We start from the raw sequence: 21,745 nt of genomic DNA on the forward strand, positions 1-21,745 counted from the left end.
TGATTACAGCTTTTACGGGTACACTCTACTCAACCTGAGGAGTTAGTTGAACTTCTACTCATGGCACTCTGTTAAAGTTTTGAGAACCAGACCTTAACTGTTTGGGACTTGAGCACTTTCCATCCATGTCTTTGGATGGTATTGGATATATCAGGGTCTAATTAGTCCACAGTTGTGTTCAGCCGAATGACCTCTGCCAGGAACACTCAGAATAAAGTTCTGAGTTCTTGCTACAGAACAGTGTTTCACTTCTTTCAAGTCTTCTTAGGAAGAATTCCAGATTCTTGCAGCCGGCAGGCTGCCAGGTGTTCCAGGTTTATATCTCCTTGTAAATCCTCAGTGGTTTCTTCTACACACCTGAAGTTTGGCAATGATACTCAGTTTGCATTACTGCAGAATTGTGCCTCCAGAGTTCTGCAGTGGTTGCAAGCACTCATAAGTGCAGTCATTTGTGCTTAGGATGCTGCCAGCTGACTGGGAATATCTGCTTCCCTTTCTTCCCAGCTGAGTGTTACTGATTAGAGCTTTTACCACTACACTCTCTTCACCCTGAAGAGTAAGTAGAACCTCTGTTTATGAAACTGTGTTGAGGTTTGGAGAAGCAGACCTCAGTTGTTTGGGACACGGCCACTGTCCATCCATTACTGTGGACGGCACTGGATATTTCAAGTTCTAAATAGTCCACGGTTGTGTTCAGCCGAATGACTTCTGTTGGGACCACTCAGAATAAGAGTTTGAGTTACTGGAACAAAATAGCGTTTCACTACTTTCAAGGCTTTTTAGGAAGAATTCCAGAATATTGGTGCTGGCATGCCTCCAGGTGTTCCCAGTAAATATCTCCTTGTAAATCCTCCGAAGTTTTTTCCACACCCGTGAAGTTTGGCAAGGTTACGCAGTTTGCATTGCTTCACAATTGGGCCTGCAGATCTCTGCCACAGTTGCAAACATTCAGACGTGGCAGCCAGATATGCTTGTCCCGTAGGACACTGCCAGCTGCCTGGGAACATCTGCTTGTGGTTCTTCTCACTTGAGTGCTACTGACTACAGCTTTTATGGCTACACTCAACTTGATGAGTAAGTTGAACCTCTACTTATGGCACTCTGTCAAATTTTGAGAACAGACCTCTGCTGTTTGGGACTTGAGCAATGTCCATCCATTTCTTTGGATGGTATGGGATATATCAGGCTAAAATTAGTCCACGGTTGTGTTCAGCTTCATTACCTCTGCAGGAAACACTCAGAATTAGGTTCTGAATAAATGCAAAATAGGAGCATTTCACTCCTTTCAAAGCTTCTTAGGAATAATTCCAGAATCATGCTGCTGTCAGGCCTCCAGGTGTTGGGGAAACATCTCCTTGTAAATCCTCCTTGGTTTCTTCTACAACCGTGATGTTTGGCAAGGGTACACAGTTTCCATTGCTGCACAATTGTGCCTGCAGAGATCGGCCGCAGTGGCAAACATTCAGACGTGGCAGGCAGATATGCTTGTCCCCATTGGGCACTGCCAGCTGACTGGGAATATCTGCTTCCTGTTCTACTCACCTGAGTGCTACTGATTACAGCATTTACGGCTACACTCTACTCACCCTGAGGAGTAATTTGGCTACACTCTACTCACCCTGAGGAGTAATTTGAACCTCTACTTATGGCACTCCGTGAAGTTTTGAGAAACAGACCTCAGTTTCTTAGGACTCGACAACTGTCCATCCTTAACTGTGGACCTCACTGAATATATCAGTCTCTAATTCGTCCACGGTTGTGTTCAGCCGAATATCCTCTGCCGGGAACACTCAGAATTCGGTTCTGAGTTATTGCAACATAGGAGCGATTCACTGCTTTCAAGGCTTCTTAGGAAGAATTCCAGAATCTTGCTGCTGGCAGGCCTCCGGGTGTTCCGGGTAAACATCTCCTTGTAAATCCTCCGTGGGTTCTTCTATACCTGTGAAGTTTGGCAAGAGTATGCACTTTGCATTGCTGCAAATTGTGCCTCCAGAGCTCTGCCTCGCTTGCAAACATTCAGACGTGGCAGCCAGATATGCTTGTCCCCTTAGGACACTGCCAGCTTACTGGGAATATCTGCTTTCCCTTCTTCTCAGTTGAGTGCTACTGATTACAACTTTGATGGCAACATTCTACTCAACTTGAGGACAAAGTTGAATCTCTACTTACGGCACTTTGTGAAAGTTTAAAGAACCAGACCTGAGTTGTTTGGGACGGGACCACTGTCCATCCATGACTATGGAGGGCACTGGCTCTATCAGGATCTAATTAGTCCACGGTTGTGTTCAACCGAATGAACTCTGCTGGGAACACTCAGAATGAGGTTCTGAGTTATTGCAACATAGGAGTATTTCACTGCTTTCAAGTATTCTTAGGAAGAATTCCAGAATCTTGCTGCCAGCACGCCTCGAAGTGTTCCAGGTTAATATCTCCTTGTTAATCCTCCGTAGTTTCTTCTACAACCATGAACTTTGGCAAGGGTACGCAGTTTGCATTGCTGAACAATTGCGCCTGCAGAGCTCTGCCCCAGTTATAAACATTTAGACGTGGCAGCCAGATATGCTTGTCCCCGTAGGACACTGCCAGGTGACTGGGAATATCTGCTTCCTGTTCTTCTCACCTGAGTGCTACTGATTACGGCTTTGACAGCTACACTCTACTCAACTTGAGGAGAAAGTTGAATCTCTACTTATGGAACTTTGTGAAAATTTGGAGAACTAGACCTCAGTTGTTTGGGACGCGACCACTGTCCATCCAGGACTATGGAGGGCACTGGCTCTAACAGGCTCTAATTAGTCCACGGTTGTGTTAAGCCGAATGACCTCTTACAGGAACAATCAGAATGAGGTTCTGAGTTATTGCAACATAGGAGTATTTCACTGCTTTCAAGTCTTCTTAGGAAGAATTCCAGAATCCTGTTGCCAGCATGCCTCGAAGTGTTCCAGGTGAATATTTCCTTGTAATTCCTCCGTGGTTTCTTCTACAACTGTGAACTTTGGCAAGGGTACGCAGTTTGCATTGCTGCACAATTGCACCTGCAGAGCTCTGCCGCGTTGCAATCATTGAGACGTGGCAGCCAGATATGCTTGTCCCCGTAGGACATTGCTAGCTGCCTGGGAAAATCTGCTTCCCGTTCTTCTCACCTGAGTGCTACTGATTATGGCTTTTATGCATATACTCTACTCAACCTGAGGAGTAAGTTGAACCTCTACTTATGGAACTCTGTTAAAGTTTTTAGAACCAGACCTCAGTTGTTTGGGACGCCACCACTGTCGATCTATGACTATGGACAGCAATGGATATATCAGGGTCTAATTAGTCCACGGTTGTGTTAAGCCGAATGACCTCTGCCGAGAACACTCACAATGAGGTTCTGAATTATTGCAACAAAGGAACATTTCACTGCTTTCAAGGCTTCTTATGAAGAATTCCAGAATCTTTCTGCTGGCAGGCCTGCAGGTTTTCTGGGTTAACATCTCCTTGTAATTCCTTCGTTGTTTCGTCTACACCCGTGAAGTTTAGCAAGGGTACACAGTTTGCATTGCTGCACAATTGGGCATGGAGTGCTCTGCCGCGGTTGCATACATTCAGACTTGGCAGCCAGACATGCATGTCCTCTCAGGATAATCAGATGACTGAAAATATCTACTTCCCATTCTTCTCACCTGAGTGCTACTGATTACAGCTTTATGGCTACACTCTATTCAACCTAAGGAGTAAGTTGAACCTCTACTTATGGCACTCTGTTAAAGTTTTGAGATCCACAGCTTTATGGCTACACTCTACTCAACCTAAGGAGTAAGTTAAACTGCTACTTATGGAACTCTGTTAAAGTTTTGAGATCCAGATCTCAGTTGTTTGGGACGGCACCACTGTCCATCCATGACTATGGACAGCACTGGATATTTCAGGCTCTAATTAGTCCACGGTTGGGTTCATCCAAATGACCTCTGCCAGGAACAGTAATAATGAGATTCTGAGTTATTGCAATATAGGAGCTTTCAATCCTCTCAAGGCTTCTTAGGAAGCACTCCAGAATCTTGCTGCCGGCAGGCCTCCAGATGTTCCGGGTGAACAACTCCTTGTAAGTCCTCCGTGGTTTCTACTATACACGTGAAGTTTGGGAAGGGTACGTGATTTGAATTGATGCACAAATGTGCATAAAGAGCTCTGCCTCCGTTGCAAATATTCAGACGTGGCAGCCAGATGTGCTTGTCCCCGAAGGACACTGCCATCTGTCTGGGAATATCTGCTTCCCATTCTTATCACAGGACTGCTAGTGATTACAGGTTTTATGGCTACACTGTACTCAACCTAAGGAGCAAGTTGAACCTCTACTTATGGCACTCTGTTAAAGTTTTGAGAACCAGACCTCAGTTGTTTTGGTCGTGACCACTATCCATCCATGAATATGGATGGCATTGGATATATCAGGCTCTAATTTGTCCATGGCTGTGTTCAGCCGAAAGACTTTTGCCAAGAACACTCTGAATTAGGTTCTGAGTTATTGTAACATAGGAGTGTTTCACTCCTTTCCAGGCTTCGTAGGAAGAATTCCAGAATCTTGCTGCCGACAAGCCTCCAGGTGTTTTGGGTGAACATCTCCTTGTAAATCCTCCGTGGTGTCTTCTACACCCGTGAAGTTTGGCAAGGGTATGCAGTTAGCATTGCTGAACAATTGTGCCTGCTGAGCTCTGCCGTGGTTGCAAACATTCAGACGTGGCAGCCAGATATGCTTGTCCCCGTACGACACTGCCAGCTGACTGGGAATACCTGCTTCCCGTTCTTCTCACCTGAGTGCTAGTGATTACAGCTTTGACGGCTACACTCTATTCTACCTGAGGAGAAAGGTGAATCTCTACTTATGGCAGTCTGTGACAGTTTGGAGAACTAGACCTCAGTTGTTCGGCACGCTACCACTGTCCATCCAGGTCTATGGATGGTACTGTATATATCAAGCTCAAATTAGTCCACGGTTGTGTTCAGAAGAATGACCTCTGCTGGGAACACTCAGAATGAGGTTCTGAGTTATTGCAACATAGGGGCGTTTCACTCCTTTCAAGGTTTCTTAGGAAGAATTCCAGAATCTTGCTGCCGGCAGGCCTCCGGGTATTCCGGGTGAACATCTCCTTGTAAATCCTCTGTGGTTTCTTCTACACTCGTGAAGTTTGGCAAGGGTCCGCTGTTTGCATTGCTGCACAATTGTGCCTGCAGAGCTCTGCCGCCGTTGTAACATTCAGACACGAATGCCAGATATGCTTGTCCCCATTGTACTCTGCATGCTGACTGGGAATATCTGCTTCCCGTTTTTCTCATCTGAGTGCTACTGATTACATTTTTGACGGCTAGACTCTGCTCAACCTGAGGAATAAGTTGAACCTCTACTTATGGCCCTCTGTGAAAGTTTGGAGAACCAGACCTGAGTTGTTTGGGACTCGATCACTGTCCATCCAGGACCATGGAGAGCACTGACTATATCAGGCTCTAATAAGTGACGGTTGTGTTCAGCCGATTGACCTCCGCCCGGAACACTCAGAATGCGGTTATGAGATATTGCAACATAGGAGCGTTTCATTACTTTCAAGGCTACTTCGGAAGAATTATGTAATCTTGTTTCTGACTCTCCTCCAAGTGTTCCGGGTGAAACTCTTCTTGTAAATCCTCTTGGGTTTCTTCTACACCCCTGAAGTTTGGCAAGGGTACTCAGTTTGCATTGCTGCATAAGTGTGCCTGCAGAGGTTTGCTGTGCTTACAGACATTCAGACGTGGCAGCCAGATATGCTTATCCTCAAAGGACACTGCCAGGTGACTGGAAATATCTGCTTCCTGTTCTTCTCACCTGAGCACTACTGATTACAGCTTTGACAGCTACAGTCTACTCAACCTGAGGAATAGGTTGAACCTCTACTTATGGCACTCTCTGAAAGTTTGGAGAACTACACCTCAGTTGTTTCGGACCTGACCACTCTCCATTCAGGACTATGGAGGGCACTGGCTATATCAGGCTCTAATGAGTCCACGGTTGTTTTCAGCTGAATGACCTCTGTCGGGAACACTCAGAATGAGGTTCTGAGTTATTGCAATATAAGAGCGTTTCACTCCTTTCAAGGCTTCTTAGGAAGAATTCCAGAAACTTGCTGCCATCTGGCCTCCGTGTGTTCCCGTTGAATATCTCTTTCTAATTCTTCCATGGTTTCTTCTACACCCGTGAAGTTTGGCAAGGGTACCCAGTTTGAATTTCTGCACAATTGCGCCTGCAGAGCTCTGCCCCGGTTGCAAACATTCAGACATGGCAGCCAGATATGCTTGTTTCCGTAGGACACTGCCAACTGACTGGGAATATCTGCTTCCCGTTCTTCTCACCTGAGTGCTACTGATTACAGCGTTACGGCTACACTCTACTCAACCTGAGGAGTAAGTTGAACCTATACTTATGGCACTTTGTTAAAGTTTTGAGAACTTCACCTGAGTTCTTTCGGTCGTGACCACTGTCCATCAAGGACTATGGTTGGCAGTGGCTATATCAGGCTCTAATTAGTCCACTGTTCTGTTCAGCAGAATGACCTCTGCCGGGAACACTCAGAATGAGGTTCTGAGTTATTGCAATATAGGAGCATTTCACTGCTTTCAAGGCTTCTTAGGAAGAATTCCAGTATCTTGCTGCTGGCAGGCCTCCTGGTGTTCCGGGTGAACATCTCCTTGTAAATCCCCCGTGGTTTCTTTTACACCTGTGAAGTTTGGCAAGGGTATGCAGTTTGCATTACTGCACATTTGCGCCTGCAGAGCTCCGATGTGGTTGCAAATCAGATGTGGCAGCCAGATATGCTTGTTCCCATAGGACACTGCCAGTTGACTGGGAATATCTGCTTCCTGTTCTTCTCACCTGAGTGCTACTGATTACAGCTTTGACAGCTACACTCTACTCAACCTGAGGAGTAAGTTGAACCTCTACTTATGGAACTATGTGAAAGTTTGGAGAACTAGACCTCAGTTGTTTGAGACGCGACCACTGTCCATCCGGGACTATGGAGGCCACTGGCTATAACAGGCTCTACTTAGTCCATGGGTGTGTTCAGCCAAATGACCTCTGCCGGGAACACTCAGAATGAGTTTCTGAGTTATTGCAACATAGGAGCGTTTCATTGCCTTGAAGGCTTCTTAGGAAGAATTCCAGAATCTTGCTGCCGGCAGGCCTCCGGGTGAACATCTCCTTGTAAATCCTCCATGGTTTCCTCTTCACTCGTGAAGTTTGGCAAGAGTATGCAGTTTGCATTGCTGCACTATTGCGCCTGCAGAGCTCTCTCACGCTTGCAAACATTGAGATGTGGCAGCCAGATATGCTTGTCCCTGTAGGACACTGCCAGCTGACTGGGAATATCTGCTTCCTGTTTTTCTCACCTGAGTGCTACTGATTACAGCTTTGATGCCTACACTCTGCTCAACTTGAGGACAAAGTTAAATCTCTACTTATGCCACTCTGTGAAAATTTGTAGAAATAGACCTCAGTTGTTTGGGATGCGACCACTGTCCATCCAGGACTATGGAGGGCACTGTCTCTATCAGGCTCTAATTATTCCACGGTTGTGTGCAGCCGAATGACCTCTTCCAGGAACACTCAGTAATAGGTTCTGAGTTATTGCAACAAAAATGTGTTTCACTGCTTTCAAGGGTTCTTAGGAAGTATTCCAGTATCTTGCTGCCAGCAGGCCTCGAAGTGTTCCAGGTGAATATCTCCTTGTAAATCCTCGGTGATTTCTTCTACATCCGTAAAGTTTGGAAATGGTACACAGTGCGCATTGCTGCAAAATTGCACCTCCAGAGCTCTGCTGCGGTTGCAAACATTCAGACGTGGCAGCCAGATATGCTTGTCCCCGTAGGATACTGCCAGCTGACTTGGAATATCTGCTTCCCTTTCTTCTCACCTGAGTACTACTGATTACAGCTTTGACGGCTACACTCTACTCAACCAGAGTAGTGAGTTGAATCTCTACTTATGGCACTCTGTCAAAGTTTGGAGAACTACACCTCAGTTGTTTGGGACGCAACCACTGTCCATCCAGCACTATGGACATTACTGGCTATATCATGTTCTAATTAGTCCACGGTTGTGTTCAGCCAAATGACCTCTGCCCGGAACACTCAGAATGAGATTCTGAGTTATTGCAACATAGGAGCGTTTCACTCCTTTCAAGGCTTCTTAGGATGAATTCCAGAGTCTTGCTTCTGGCTGGCCTCAGGGTGTAACGGGTTAACATCTCCTTGTAAATCCTCCATGGTTTCTTCTACAGCCGTGAAGTTTGGCAAGGATAAGCAGTTTGCATTGCTGCACAATTGAGCATGCAGAGCTCTGCCGCAGTTGCAAATATTGAGACGTGGCAACCAGATATGCTTGTCCCCTTAAGACACTGCCAGCTGACTGGGAATATCTGCTTCCCCTTCTTCTCACATGAATGCTACTGATTACAGCTTTGATGGCTACACTCTACTCAACCTGAGGAATAAGTTGAACCTGTATTAATGGCACTCTGTGAAAATGTTGAGGACTAGACCTCAGTTGTTTAGGAAGTTACCACAGTCCATCCAGGATTATGGACAGCACTGGTTATATCAGTCTCTAATTAGTCCACCGTTGTGTTCAAGTGAATGACCTCTGCCAGGAACACTCAGAATGAGGTTCTGAGTTATTGCAGCATAGGAGCGTTGCACTCCTTTCAAGGCTTCTTATGAAGAATTCCAGAATTTTGCTGCCGGCAAGCCTCCAGGTGTTCTGGGTGAACATCTCCTTGTAAATCCTCCATGGTTTCTTCTACAGCTGTGAAGTTTGGCAAGAGTATGCAGTTTGGGTTGCTGCACAATTGCGCCTGCAGAGCTCTCCCGCGCTTGCAAACATTCAGACGTGGCAGCCAAATATGCTTGTCCCTGTACGACACTGCCAGCTTACTGGGAATATCTGCTTCCCGTTCTTCTCACCTGAGTGCTACTGATTACAGCTTGACGGCTACACTCTACTCAAACTGAGGAGTAAGTTGAACCTCTACTTATGGCACTTTGTGAAAGTTTTGAGAACTACACCTTAATTCTTTTGGACGTGACCACTCTCTGTCAAGGACTGTGGTCTGCACTGGCTATATCAGGGTGTACACTGGTATATCATGCTCAATTAGAGTGTCAACGGTTGTGTTCAGCCGAATGACCCTGCCGGGAACACTCAGAATGAGGTTCTGAGTTATTGCAACATAGGAGCGTTTCACTGCTTTCAAGGCTTCTTAGGAAGAATTTCAGCATCTTGCTGCCTGCAGGCCTCCAAGTGTTCCAGGTTAACATCTCCTTGTAAATCCTCCGTGGTTTCTTCTACACTCGTGAAGTTTGGCAAGGGTCTGCTGTTTGCATTGCTGCACAATTGCGCCTGCAGAGCTCTGTCGCGGTTGCAAACATTCAGAAGTGGCAGCCAGATATGCTTGTCCCGGTAGGACACTGCCAACTGACAGGGACTATCTGGTTCCCCTTCTTCTCACATGAGTGCTACTGATTACAGCTTTGATGGCTACACTCTACTCAACCTGAAGAGTAAGTTGAACCTGTACTTATTGTACTTTGTGAAAATTTGGAGAACCAGACCTCAGTTGTTTGGGACACGACCACTATCCATCCAGGACTGTGGACCGCACTGGCTATATCATGTTCTAATTAGTCCACGGTTGTGTTCAGCCAAGTGACCTCTGCCGTGAACACTCAGAATGAGGTTCTGAGTTATTGCAACATAGGAGCGTTTCACTCTTTTCAAGGCTACTGAGGAAGAATTCCAGAACCTTGTTGACTGTAGGTCTCCGGGTATTCCGGGTGAACATCATCTTGTAAATCCTCCGTGGTTTCTTTTACACCCGTTACATTTGGCAAGGGTATGCAGTTTACATAACTGCACAATTGCCCCTGCAGAGCTCTGCCGCAGTTGCAAATATTCAGACGTGGCAGCCAGATATCCTTGTCCCTGTAGGACACTGCCAGCTGACTGGAAATATCTGCTTCCTGTTCTTCTCACCTGAGTCATACTGATTACAGCTTTGACAGCTACATTCTACTCAACCTGAGGAGTAAGTTGAACGTCTACTGATGGAACTCTGTGAAAGTTTGGAGAACTAGATCTCAGTTGTTTGGGACGCTAACACTGTCCAACCAGGACTATGGACGGCACTGGCTATATCAGGCTCTAATTAGTCCATGGTTGTTTTCAGCCGAATGACCTCTGCCGGGAACACTCAGAATGAGGTTCTGAGTTATTGCAACATAGGAGTGTTTCACTCCTTTCTAGGCTTCTTAGGAAGATATCAAGAATCTTACTGCCGGCATGCCTCCATGTGTTCCAGGTTAGTATCTCCTTGTAAATCCTCCGTGGTTTCTTCTACAGCCGTGAAGTTTGGCAAGGGTATGCACTTTGCATTCGTGCACAATTGCGCCTCCAGAGCTCTGCCGCGATTGCATACATTCATACGTGGCAGCAAGATATGCTTGTCCCGAAGAACACTGCCAACTGATTGTGAATATCTGCTTCCCTTTCTTCTCAACTGAGTGCTACTGATTACAGCTATGATGGCTACACTCTACTCAACCTGAGGAATAAGTTGAACCTCTAATTATGACACTCTCTGAAAGTTTGGAGAACTAGACCTCAGTTGTTTGGGACGCGACCACTGTCCATCCAGGACTATGGACCGCACTGGGTATATCATGTTCTAATTAGTGCATGGTTGTTTTCAGCCGAATGACCTCTGCCGGGAACACTCAGAATGAGGTTCTGAGTTATTGCAACATAGGGGCGTTTCACTCCTTTCAAGGCTTCTTCGGAAGAATTCAAGAATCTTGCTGCTGGCAGGCCTCCGAGTGTTCCGGGTGAAGATCTCCTTGTGAATCCTCCATGGTTTCTTCTACACCTGTGAAGTTTGGCAAGGGTTTGCAGTGTGCATTGTTACAAAATAGCACCTGCATGGCTCTGCCACCCTTGCAAATATTCAGACGTGGCAGCCCGATATGCTTGTCCCCGTAGGACACTGCCAGCTGACTGGGAATATCTGCTTCACGTTGTTCTCACCAGAGTGCTACTTATTACAGCTTTGAAGACTACTCTCAACTCAACCTGAGGAGTAAGTTATACCTCTTCATATGGCACTCTGTGAAAGTTTGGAGAACTAGACCTCAGTTGTTTGGGACACGACCACTGTCCATCCCGGACTATGAATGGCACTGGCTATATCAGGCTGTAATTAGTCCATGGTGGTGTTTAGACGAATGACCTCTGTGGGGAACACTCAGAATGACGTTCTGAGTTATTGCAACATAGGGCCCTTGCACTCCTTTCAAGGCTTCTTAGGAAGTATTCCAGCATCTTGCTGCGAGCAGGCCTCCGGGTTTTCCGGGTGAACATCTCCTTGTAAATCCTCCGTTGTTTCTCCTATACCCTTGAAATTTGGCAAGGGTACGCAGTTTGCATTGCTGCACAAATGTGGTTACAGAGCTCTGCCATGGAAGCAAATATTCAGACGTGAAATCCACATATGCTTTTCCTGGTAAGACACTGCCAGCTGATGGGGAATATCTGCTTCCGGTTCTTCTCCCCTGAGTGCTAGTGATTACAGCTTTGTTGGCTAAACTCTACTCAACATGAGGAGTAAGTTGAACCTCTACTTATGGTACTCTGTAAAAGTTTGGAAAACTAGACGTCAGTTGGTTGGTACTCCACCACTGTCCTCCCATGACTATGGACGGCACTGGGTATATTAGGCTCTAATAAGTCCACGGTTGTGTTCAGCGGAATGACCTCTGCCGGGAAAACTCAGAATGAGGTTCTGAGTTATTGCAACATAGGGGCGTTTCACTCCTTTCAAGGCTTCTTAAGAAGTATTCCAGAATCTTGCTGCGGGCAGGCCTCCGGGTGTTCCGGTTGAATATCTCCTTGTAAATCCTCTGTGGTTTCTTCTACACCAGGGAAGTTTGGGAAGGGTATGCAGTTTGCATTGCTGCACAATTGCACCTGCAGAGCTCTGATGTTGTTGCATTCAGACGTGGCAGCCAGATATGTTATTCCCCATAGGACACTGCCAGCTCACTGGGAATAGCTGCTTCCAGTTCTTCTCACCTGAGTGCTACTGATCACAGCTTTGATGGCTACACTCTACTCAACCTGAGGAGTAAGTTGAACCTCTACTTATGGCACTCTGTGAAAGTTTGGAGAACTAGACCTCAGTTGTTTGGGACGCGACCACTGTCCATCCAGGACTATGGACCACACTGGATATATCATGTTGTAATTCGTCGACGGTTGTGTTCAGTCGAATTAGCTCTGCTGGCAACACTCAGAATGTGGTTCTGAGTTATTGCAACATAGGGGCGTTTCATTCCTTTCAAGGCTTCTTAGGAAGTATTCCAGAATCTTGCTGCCCGCAGGCCTCCGGGTGTTCCGGTTGAATTCCCCATAGGACACTGCCAGCTCACTGGGATAATCTGCTTCCTGTTCTTCTCATCTGAGTGCTGCTGATTACAGGTTTGTCGGCTATAGTCTACTCAACCTGAGGAGTAAGTTGAACCTCTACTTATGGCACTCTGTGAAAGTTTGGAGAACTAGACCTCAGTTGTTTGGGACTCGACCACTGTCCATCCAGGCTTATGGACGGCACTGGCTATATGTCAGTCTAATTAGTCCACGGTTGTGTTCAGTTGAATGACCTCAGTCGGGAAGACTCAGAATGAGGTTCTGAGTTATTACAACATAGGAGCTTTTCACTGCATTCAAGGCTTCTTAGAAAGAATTCAAGAATCTTGTTGCCAGCAGGCCTCTGGGTGTTCCGGGTGAAGACCTCCTTGTGAATCCTCCGTGGTTTCTTCTACACCCGTGAAGTTTGGCAAGGTTAAGCAGTTTGCATTGCTGCTAAATAGCACCTGCAGGGTTCTGCCACACTTGCAAATATTCAGAGGTGGCAGTCAGATATGCTTGTCCCCGTAGGACACTGCCAGCTGACTGGGAATATCTGCTTCCTGTTCTTTTCACCTGAGTGCTACTGATTACAGTTTTGAGAGCTACACACTACTCTACCTGAGGATTAATTTTAACGTCTACTAATGGCATTCTGTGAAAGTTTAGAAAACTAGACCTTGGTTGTTTGGGACTCCATCATTGTCAATCCTGGACTATGGAAGGCACTGGATATATCAAGTTGTGTTCAGCCGGTTGTTCGGGGTGAACAACTCCTTGTAAATCCTAACCCTAACACTAAACCTATCCTTAACCCTAACCATAATCCTCACCCTAACACTCACCCTAACCCTAAATCTAACCCTATACCTCAAGATCACCCTAAACCTCACCCTAACCCTAACCTGAACCCAAAACCTCACACTATACCTAACCCTCATCCTAACCCTAACTTTAACCCTAACCATCATCCTAACCCTAAACCTAACCCTAAACTTCACCATCAGCCTAACCCTCACCGTCACCCTAACACTCACCCTAACCCTAACCCTCACCCACACCATAACCCTCACCCAAACCCTCACCCGAACCCTCACCCTAAACCTCACCCTCACCCCAAACATCACCCTAACCATAACCCTCACCCTCACCCTAGCCTTCAACCTAATCCTAATCCTAAACCTAACCCTCACCCTAACCCTCACCCTAACCCTATACCTAACCCTAACCCTCACCCTAACCCTCAAAATAACACTAACTCTCACACTCACCTTAACCCTAACGCTAACCCTAACCTGAAACCTCACCCTAAACCTAACCCTCACCCTCACCTTCACCTATATCTAATCCTAAATCTAACTCTAACCCTCACATATCCCTCAGCTTAGCCCTCACCCTAACCCTAACGTTAACCCTAACCCTCACACTAAACCTCACTCAAACCGTTACCCTCACCCTAACCCTCACCTAACCCTCACCCTAATCCTCACACTAACCCTAACCCTAATCCTAATCCTAACCCAAAACCTCACCCTAAACGTAACCCTAATCCGCACCCTAAACCTCACCCTAACTGTAACCCTAACCCTAATCCTCACACTAAACCTAACCCTCACTCTAACCCTAAACATACCCCTCACCATGCCCCTCATCCTAACCCTAACCCTAACCCTCAGCCTAACCCTAATGCTAACCATAACCCTCACCCGCACCCTAACCCTCTCCCTAACCCTTATCCTCAAACTAACCCTAACCCTCACCCTCACCCTCACCATCACTCTAACCCTCACCGTCACCCAAACCCTCACCCTAACCCTAAACCTCACCCTAAACCTAACCCTCACCCTAACCGTCACCATAATCCTAACCCTAACCCTAATCCTAAAATTCACCCTCAAACTAACCCTAAACCTAACCCTAACCCTAACACTCTAACCCTCACCCTCACCCTCACCCTAACCCTAACCCTAACCCTATCCCTAATCCTAACCCTCACACTCACCTTAAACCTCACGGTCACCCTAACCCTCATCCTAACCCTAACCCTCAACCAAAAGTAACCCTCACCCTCACACTCACCCTGACCCTCACCCTAAACCTAACCCTAGCCCTAAACCTCACCCTAATCCTAACCCTCACCCTAACCCTAACCCTAACCTTCACCCTAATCCTAACCCTCACCCTCACCCTCACCCTCACCCTAAGCCCAAACCTAAACCTAACCCTATTCCTCAGCCTCACACTAAACCTAAATCTAACACTTACCCTCACCATAACTCTAACCTAACCCTAACCCTAACCCTCACTCTAACCCTAACCTTCACGCTAACCCTAACCCTAATGCTAAACCTAACTCTCACCCGCACCCTAACCCTCACTTTCAGCCTAATCCTAACCATATCCTTAATCCTAACCCTCACCCTCATCCTCACCCTCACCCTAAACCTAACGCTAACCATAACCCTCCCCCTAACCCTTATCCTCACACTAACCGGAAACCTCAAAATCAGCCTCACTGTCACCCTAACCCTACCACTAACCCTAACCCTCACCCTAACCCTAACCATCACCCTAACCCTAACCCTCACCCTCTCGCTCACCCTAGTCCTAACCCTAACCCTAATTCTAAACCTCACCCTCACACTAACCCTCACCCTAACCCGGACACTCACCCTCACTCTAACCCTCACCCTCACTCTAAGACTCACCCTAACCCTTAAACTCACCCTAATCTACCCCAAACCCTAACCCTAACACTCACACTAAACTTAACCCTCACCCTAACCCTAACACTACCCCTTACCCTAACCACAACCCTAAACATAACCCTCACCTCACACTAACCCTAACCCTAATCCTAACCCTCACCCTCACCCTATGCCTAACTCTAATCTTAAACTTAACCCTCACCCTCAACCTGACCCTAACCATAACCCTCACCCTCACTGTAACCCGCACCCTAATCCTTATCCTCACAGTAACCCTAACCCTCACCCTCACTGTCACCCTAATGCTAACCCTAACCCTAACCCTCACCCTCACCCTAACCCTAACCCTAACCCTAACCCTAACACTCAACCTACCCCTCACACTAATGCTAACCCTAACCCTCACCCTCACCCTAAGCCTCACTGTCAGCCTTACCCTCACCCTAGCCATAACACTTACTCACACCATAACCCTAACCCTCACTCTCACCCTAAACATCACCCTAAACCTAAACCTCACCCTCACCCTAAGCCGAACCTTCACCCTAACCCTAACCCTCACCCTCACCCTCACCATAAGCCTAAACCTAACCCTAATCTGAAACTTAAGCCTCACCCTCACCCTCTCCCTAACCCTAATTATAACCCTCAACCTCACCCTCACCCTAACCCTAAACCTAACATAACCCTCACCCTAACCCTAACCCACACGCTGACCCTAACCCTAAACCTCAACCTCAACCTAACCCTAACCATAACCTTAACCCTACCCCTCACCCTCACCCTCACCCTAACCCTAACCTTAACCATAACCCTCACCCTCAACCAGACCCTAACCATAACCCTAACCATAAACCTCACCCTCACTGTAACCCTCACTCTAATCCTTATCCTCACAGAAACCCTAACCCTCACCCTCTCCGTCACTCTAACACTAAGTCTAACCCTAACCCTAACCCTAACCCTAACATTCAACCTAACCCTCACCCTAATCCTAAAACTAACCCTCACCCTAACCCTAACCCTAAACCTCAACCTCACCCTAGCCCTCACAGTAACCCTAATCCTAACCCTAACCCTCACCCTAACCTTAACCCTCAACCTAACCCTAACCCTCACCCTCACCCTAACCCTCACACTAATCCTTACCCGCACCCTAACCCTACTCCAAAGCCGAATCCTAACATTCACACTAAACCTAATCCTCACCCTAAGCCTAACCCTACCCCTCACCCTCACCCTAACCCTAACCCTAACCCTAACACTCAACCTAACCCTCACCCTAATCCTAACCCTAACCCTCACCTAATCCTAACCCTAACCCTCACCCTAACCCTAACCCTAACAATAACACTCAACCTAACCCTCACCCTAATCCTAACCCTAACCCTCACCTTAATCCTAACCCTAACCCTCACCCTAACCCTAACCCTCAACCTCACCCTAGCCCTCACAGTAACCCTAATTCTAACCCTAACCCTCAACCTAACCTTAACACTCACCCTAACCCTAACCCTAACCCTCACCCTCACCCTAACCCTCACACTAATCCTTACCCTGACACTAACCCTACCCCAAACCCTAATCCTAACATTCATACTAAACCTAACCCTCACCCTAAACCTAACCCTACCCCTCACCCTACCCCTCACCCTAACCCTAACCCTAACCCTCACCCTCACCCTAGCCCTCACCTAACCATAAACCTAACCCTCACCCTAACCCTAACCCTAACCCTCACCCTCACCCTAGCCCTCACCCTAACCTTAATCCTAACAATAACCCTCACCCTCACCCTAGCGCTCACCTAACCATAAACCTAACCCTCACCCTAACCCTAGCCCTAACCCTCACCCTCACCCTAGCCCTCAACCTAACCTTAATCCTAACTCTCACCCTCACTGTCACACTAAATCTCAGACTAAACCTAACCCTAACCCTAATCCTAACCTTAAACCTAACCTTCACGCTCAGCCTAGCCCTAACCCTAACCCTTACCCTAACCCTCACCCTAACCCTCACCCCAACCCTCAGACTCACTCTCACTCTAACCCTAACCATAACCCTAACTCTCCCCCTAACCTCCCTCTAACCCTAACCCTCACTCTCACCCTCACCCTCACCCTCACCCTAAGCCTAACCCTAACCCTAATCCTAAACTCAACCCTCACCCTCACCCTAACTCAAACATTAACAATAACCCTCACCCTCACCCTAACCCTCAACCTAACCCTTATCCACACACTAATCCTAACCCTCACCCTAAACCTAACCCTCACCCTCAGCCTAATCCTAACCCTAACCCTAACCCTAAAATTTACCCTCACACTAACCCTCACCCTAACCCTTACCCTCACCCTAACTCTAACCCTACACCTAACCCTCACTCTAACCCTAACATTCACCCTAACCCTAACCTAAAACTAACCTTAACCCTCACCCTCACCCTCACCTTCAGTCTAATCCTAATCCTAACCCTAATCCTAACCCTAACCCACACCATCACCCTCACCCTAGACCTAAACCTAACCATAATCCTTGCCTTCACCCTCACCCTCACCCTCACCCTCACCCTAAACCTAAACCTAACAATAACCCTAACCATAACCATAACCATAACCCTAAATCTAACCCTCACCCTCACCCTAACCCTAACCCAAATCCTAACCATAACCCTCAACCTCACCATAACCCTAACCATAACCATAATCCGCATCCTAACCCTCACCTTAGCACTCATGCTAACCCTAATACTCACTCTCACCAGAACATCCACCCTAACCCTTACCCTCACCCTCACCCTAACCCTAACCCTCACACAAAACCTAACCCTCACCCTAAATCTAGCCCTCACCCTAACCCTAATCCTAGCCCTAACTCTCACCCAAACCCTAACCCTCCCCCTAACCCTAACCCTCACCCTCACCCTAACCCTCACCCTAACCCTTACACTCACCCTAACCCACCCCAAACCTTAACTCTAACACTCACACTAAACCTATCCCTCACCCTAAACCTAACCCTACCCCTTACCCTAACTTTCACCCTAAACCTAACCCTACACCGCACCCTAACCCTAACCCGAAACCTAACTACCACCCTCACCCTCACCCTCACCCTCAGCCTAACCCTATCCCTAACAGTAATCCTAACCCTAAACCTCAAACTCACCCTCACCCTAAACCTAACCATAACCCTTACCCTAACCCTCACCCTAACCCTAACCCTAACCCTCACCCTAACCCTAACCCCAATCCCCAACCTCACCCTAACCCTAAACCTAAACCTAACCTTCACCCTAAACCTAACCCTAACTCCAATGGAAACCCTAACCCTCACTCTCAGCCTAACCCTCACCCTAACTCTTAACCTCACCCTAACCCTCACCCTCAACCTCGCCCTAACCCTCACCCTAACCCTCAACCTAACCCTGACCCTAAACCTAACCCTAACCCGAAGCCTCATCCTAGCCCTAACCCTAACCCTAAACCTCACTCTAAACCTAACGGTAACCCTAACCATCATCCGAACCCTAACCCACAACCTCACCCTCACCCTCAGCCTAACCCTAATCCTAAACCTAATCTTTTTTTTTTAATATTATTTTATTTTATTTGAGAACATACTGTACAGAGGGGCTACAATTACATGGGCAGGATAATGCATACATTTCTTACCAAGCATTGCAGCCTTCTCCTTTGTTTACCCTTCACCTCCCTTCCCAGCCTCCCCCCTCCCCCCACCCAATTATACCCCCCTCCCCCTCCACCGACATTGTAAAGCTGGTTTTGGCATGACATTTTGTACTTCTCATTGTTGCAACAGGTCCACCTGAATCCTTAAACGACTTGTTTGCCCCCATCTCCTCCACATGTTATACTGACATCAAATATAGTGAAAGCGGGGGTTACAATGTGGGGGAGGGACATACAAAGCAACAAAGAAATAATCTTATAAATGCGTTAGAAACACATGCATGAAAGAAACGAAAACATTAAAATACATATTTAAGGGTTCATTTTCCTAACATCACATTATCTGACCTTTTCCGCTTGACTCATACCTATACTATATATTGCAAATAAGGGAAACCATGGGACCTATGCTTCTTTGGGCCTGGCTTACTTCACTTAATATAATTTTTTCCAAGCCTTTCCATTTCCTAACAAATGGGGAAATGTCATTCTTTCTGATGGAGGCATAGAATTCCATTGTGTATATATACCACATTTTCTTGATCCATTCATCTACTGAGGGGCATCAGGGTTGGTTCCATATCTTAGCTATGGTAAATAATGCTGCAATAAACATAGTTGTGCTGGTAGCTTTAGTGTGGTCTTGTTTGTAAACATTTGGGTAAATGCCCAAAAGTGGGATTGCTGGATCATAGCCTAAACCTAATCTTAACCCTAACCCTCACCCTCACCCTCACACTCACCCTAACCCTAACCCTCACCCTCACCCTTACCCAAACCCTAAACCTATCCCTAACCCTCACCCTAACGCTCACCCTCACCATAACCCTAACCCTAAACCTCACACTCACCCTCACCCTAACCCTAACCCTAAGCCTCACCTTAACCCTCACCCTAACCCTAAAGCTAAACCTAACCCTCACCCTCACCCTAAACCTCACCCTAACCCTTACCCTCACCCTAACACTAACCCTAACCCTAATCCTAACACTCACCCTAACCCTCATGTTAACCCTAACCCTAAACCTAACCCTCAACCTAAGGCTAACCCTAACCCTAACCGTCACCCTCATCCTAAGTCTCACCTTCAACCTAAACCTCACCCTAAACCTAACCCTCACCCACACCCTAACCCTCACCCTCATCCCAACCATCACCATCACCCTAACCCTCACCCTCACCCTGAACATCACCCTCACCCTAAGCCTAACCCTAACCCTAAGCCTAAACCTAAACTTAACCCGCACCCTCACCCTCACTCTAACCCTAAGCCTAACCCTATGCCTCACCCTCACCCTCACCCTAACCCTAAGCCTAACCCTAAATCTCATCCTAACCCTAACCCTCACCATAACCCTAACCCTAACCCTCACCATAACCTCACTCTAACACTCATGCTAAACCTAACCCTCACACTCACCCTAAACCTCACCCTAACACTTACCCTTACCCTAACACTTACCCTAACTCTCACCCTCACCCTAACCCTAACCCTCACCCTGACCTTAACCCTAACCCTCACCCTAACCATAAACCTAACCCTAACCTTAACTCTCACCCTAACCCTCACCCTAATCCTAACCCTCACCCTAACCCTCACCCTAACCCTCACCCTAACCCTCATCCTAAACCTAACCCTAACCATCACCCTCACCATAACATAACCGTCACCCTAACCCTCACCCTAACCCTCACTCTAATCCTCACCCTAAACCTCTCCCTAACCCTAACCCTAACCCTCACCCTAACCCTCACCCTAATCCTCACCCTAAACCTAACCCTAACCCTCACCCTCACCATAATGTAACGGTCACCCTAACCCTCACCCTAATCCTCACCCTAAACCTCTCCCTAACCCTAACCCTAACCCTCACCCTCACCCTAACCCTAAGCCACACCCTAACCCTAAACCTCACCCTAAGCCTAACCCTAACTCTCACCCTCACCCTTATCCTAACCCTCACCCTTACCGTCACCCTAACACTCACCCTTACCCTCGACCTCACCCTAACCCTCACCGTCACCCTCTCCCTCATCCTAACACTAAACCTAACCCTAAACCTAACAGTAACCCTGACCCTAATTGTAAACCTCACCCTAACCCTAAACCTCTCCCTAACCCTAACCCTAACCCTAAACCTTACCCTCACCATAACTCTCACCCTAACCCTAACACTGACCCTAAGCCGCACCCTAACCCTAACCCTCACCCTAAACCTAACACTAACTGTCACCCCAACCCTAACCCTAGCCCTCACCCTAACCTTAAAACTCACCTTAAACCTCACCCTCACCCTAACCTTCATCCTAACCCTAACCTTAACCCTGACCCTCACCCTCAGCCTAACCCTCACCCTCACCCTAAAACTAACACTCACACTAACCCTCACCCTCATCCTAACCCTTAGCCTCACCCTCACCCTCACCCTCACACTGAACCTTACACTAACCCTAACCGTAACCCTCACCTTCACACTCTCCCTAAATCTAACCCTCACCCTAACCCTCACCCTAACACTAACCTTAACCCTAAGCCTAACCCTAACCCTCACCCTAACCCCAACCCTAACACTAAACCTCACCCTCACCCTAAGCCTCAAGGTCACCCTCACCCTCACCCTAACCATAACCCTCACCCTAATCCTAACCCTAACCCTCACCCTAAACTTAACCCTCAACTTAAACCTCACCCTCAGGCTAACCTTCACCCTAAACCTAACCCTAATCCCCAACCTGACCCTCACCCTCACCCTAACCCTCACCTTCACCATAACCCTAACCCTCACCCTAACTCTCACCCTCACCCTAACCATCACCCTAACCCTAACCCTTACCCTAATCCTCACCCTCACCTTTACCCTCACCCTCACCCTAAAGCT

This window comes from Dipodomys merriami, unplaced genomic scaffold (assembly GCF_024711535.1).
Source record: "Dipodomys merriami isolate MVZ:Mamm:240054 unplaced genomic scaffold, mDipMer1.0.p SCAF_7, whole genome shotgun sequence".
Lineage (NCBI taxonomy): Eukaryota > Metazoa > Chordata > Mammalia > Rodentia > Heteromyidae > Dipodomys > Dipodomys merriami.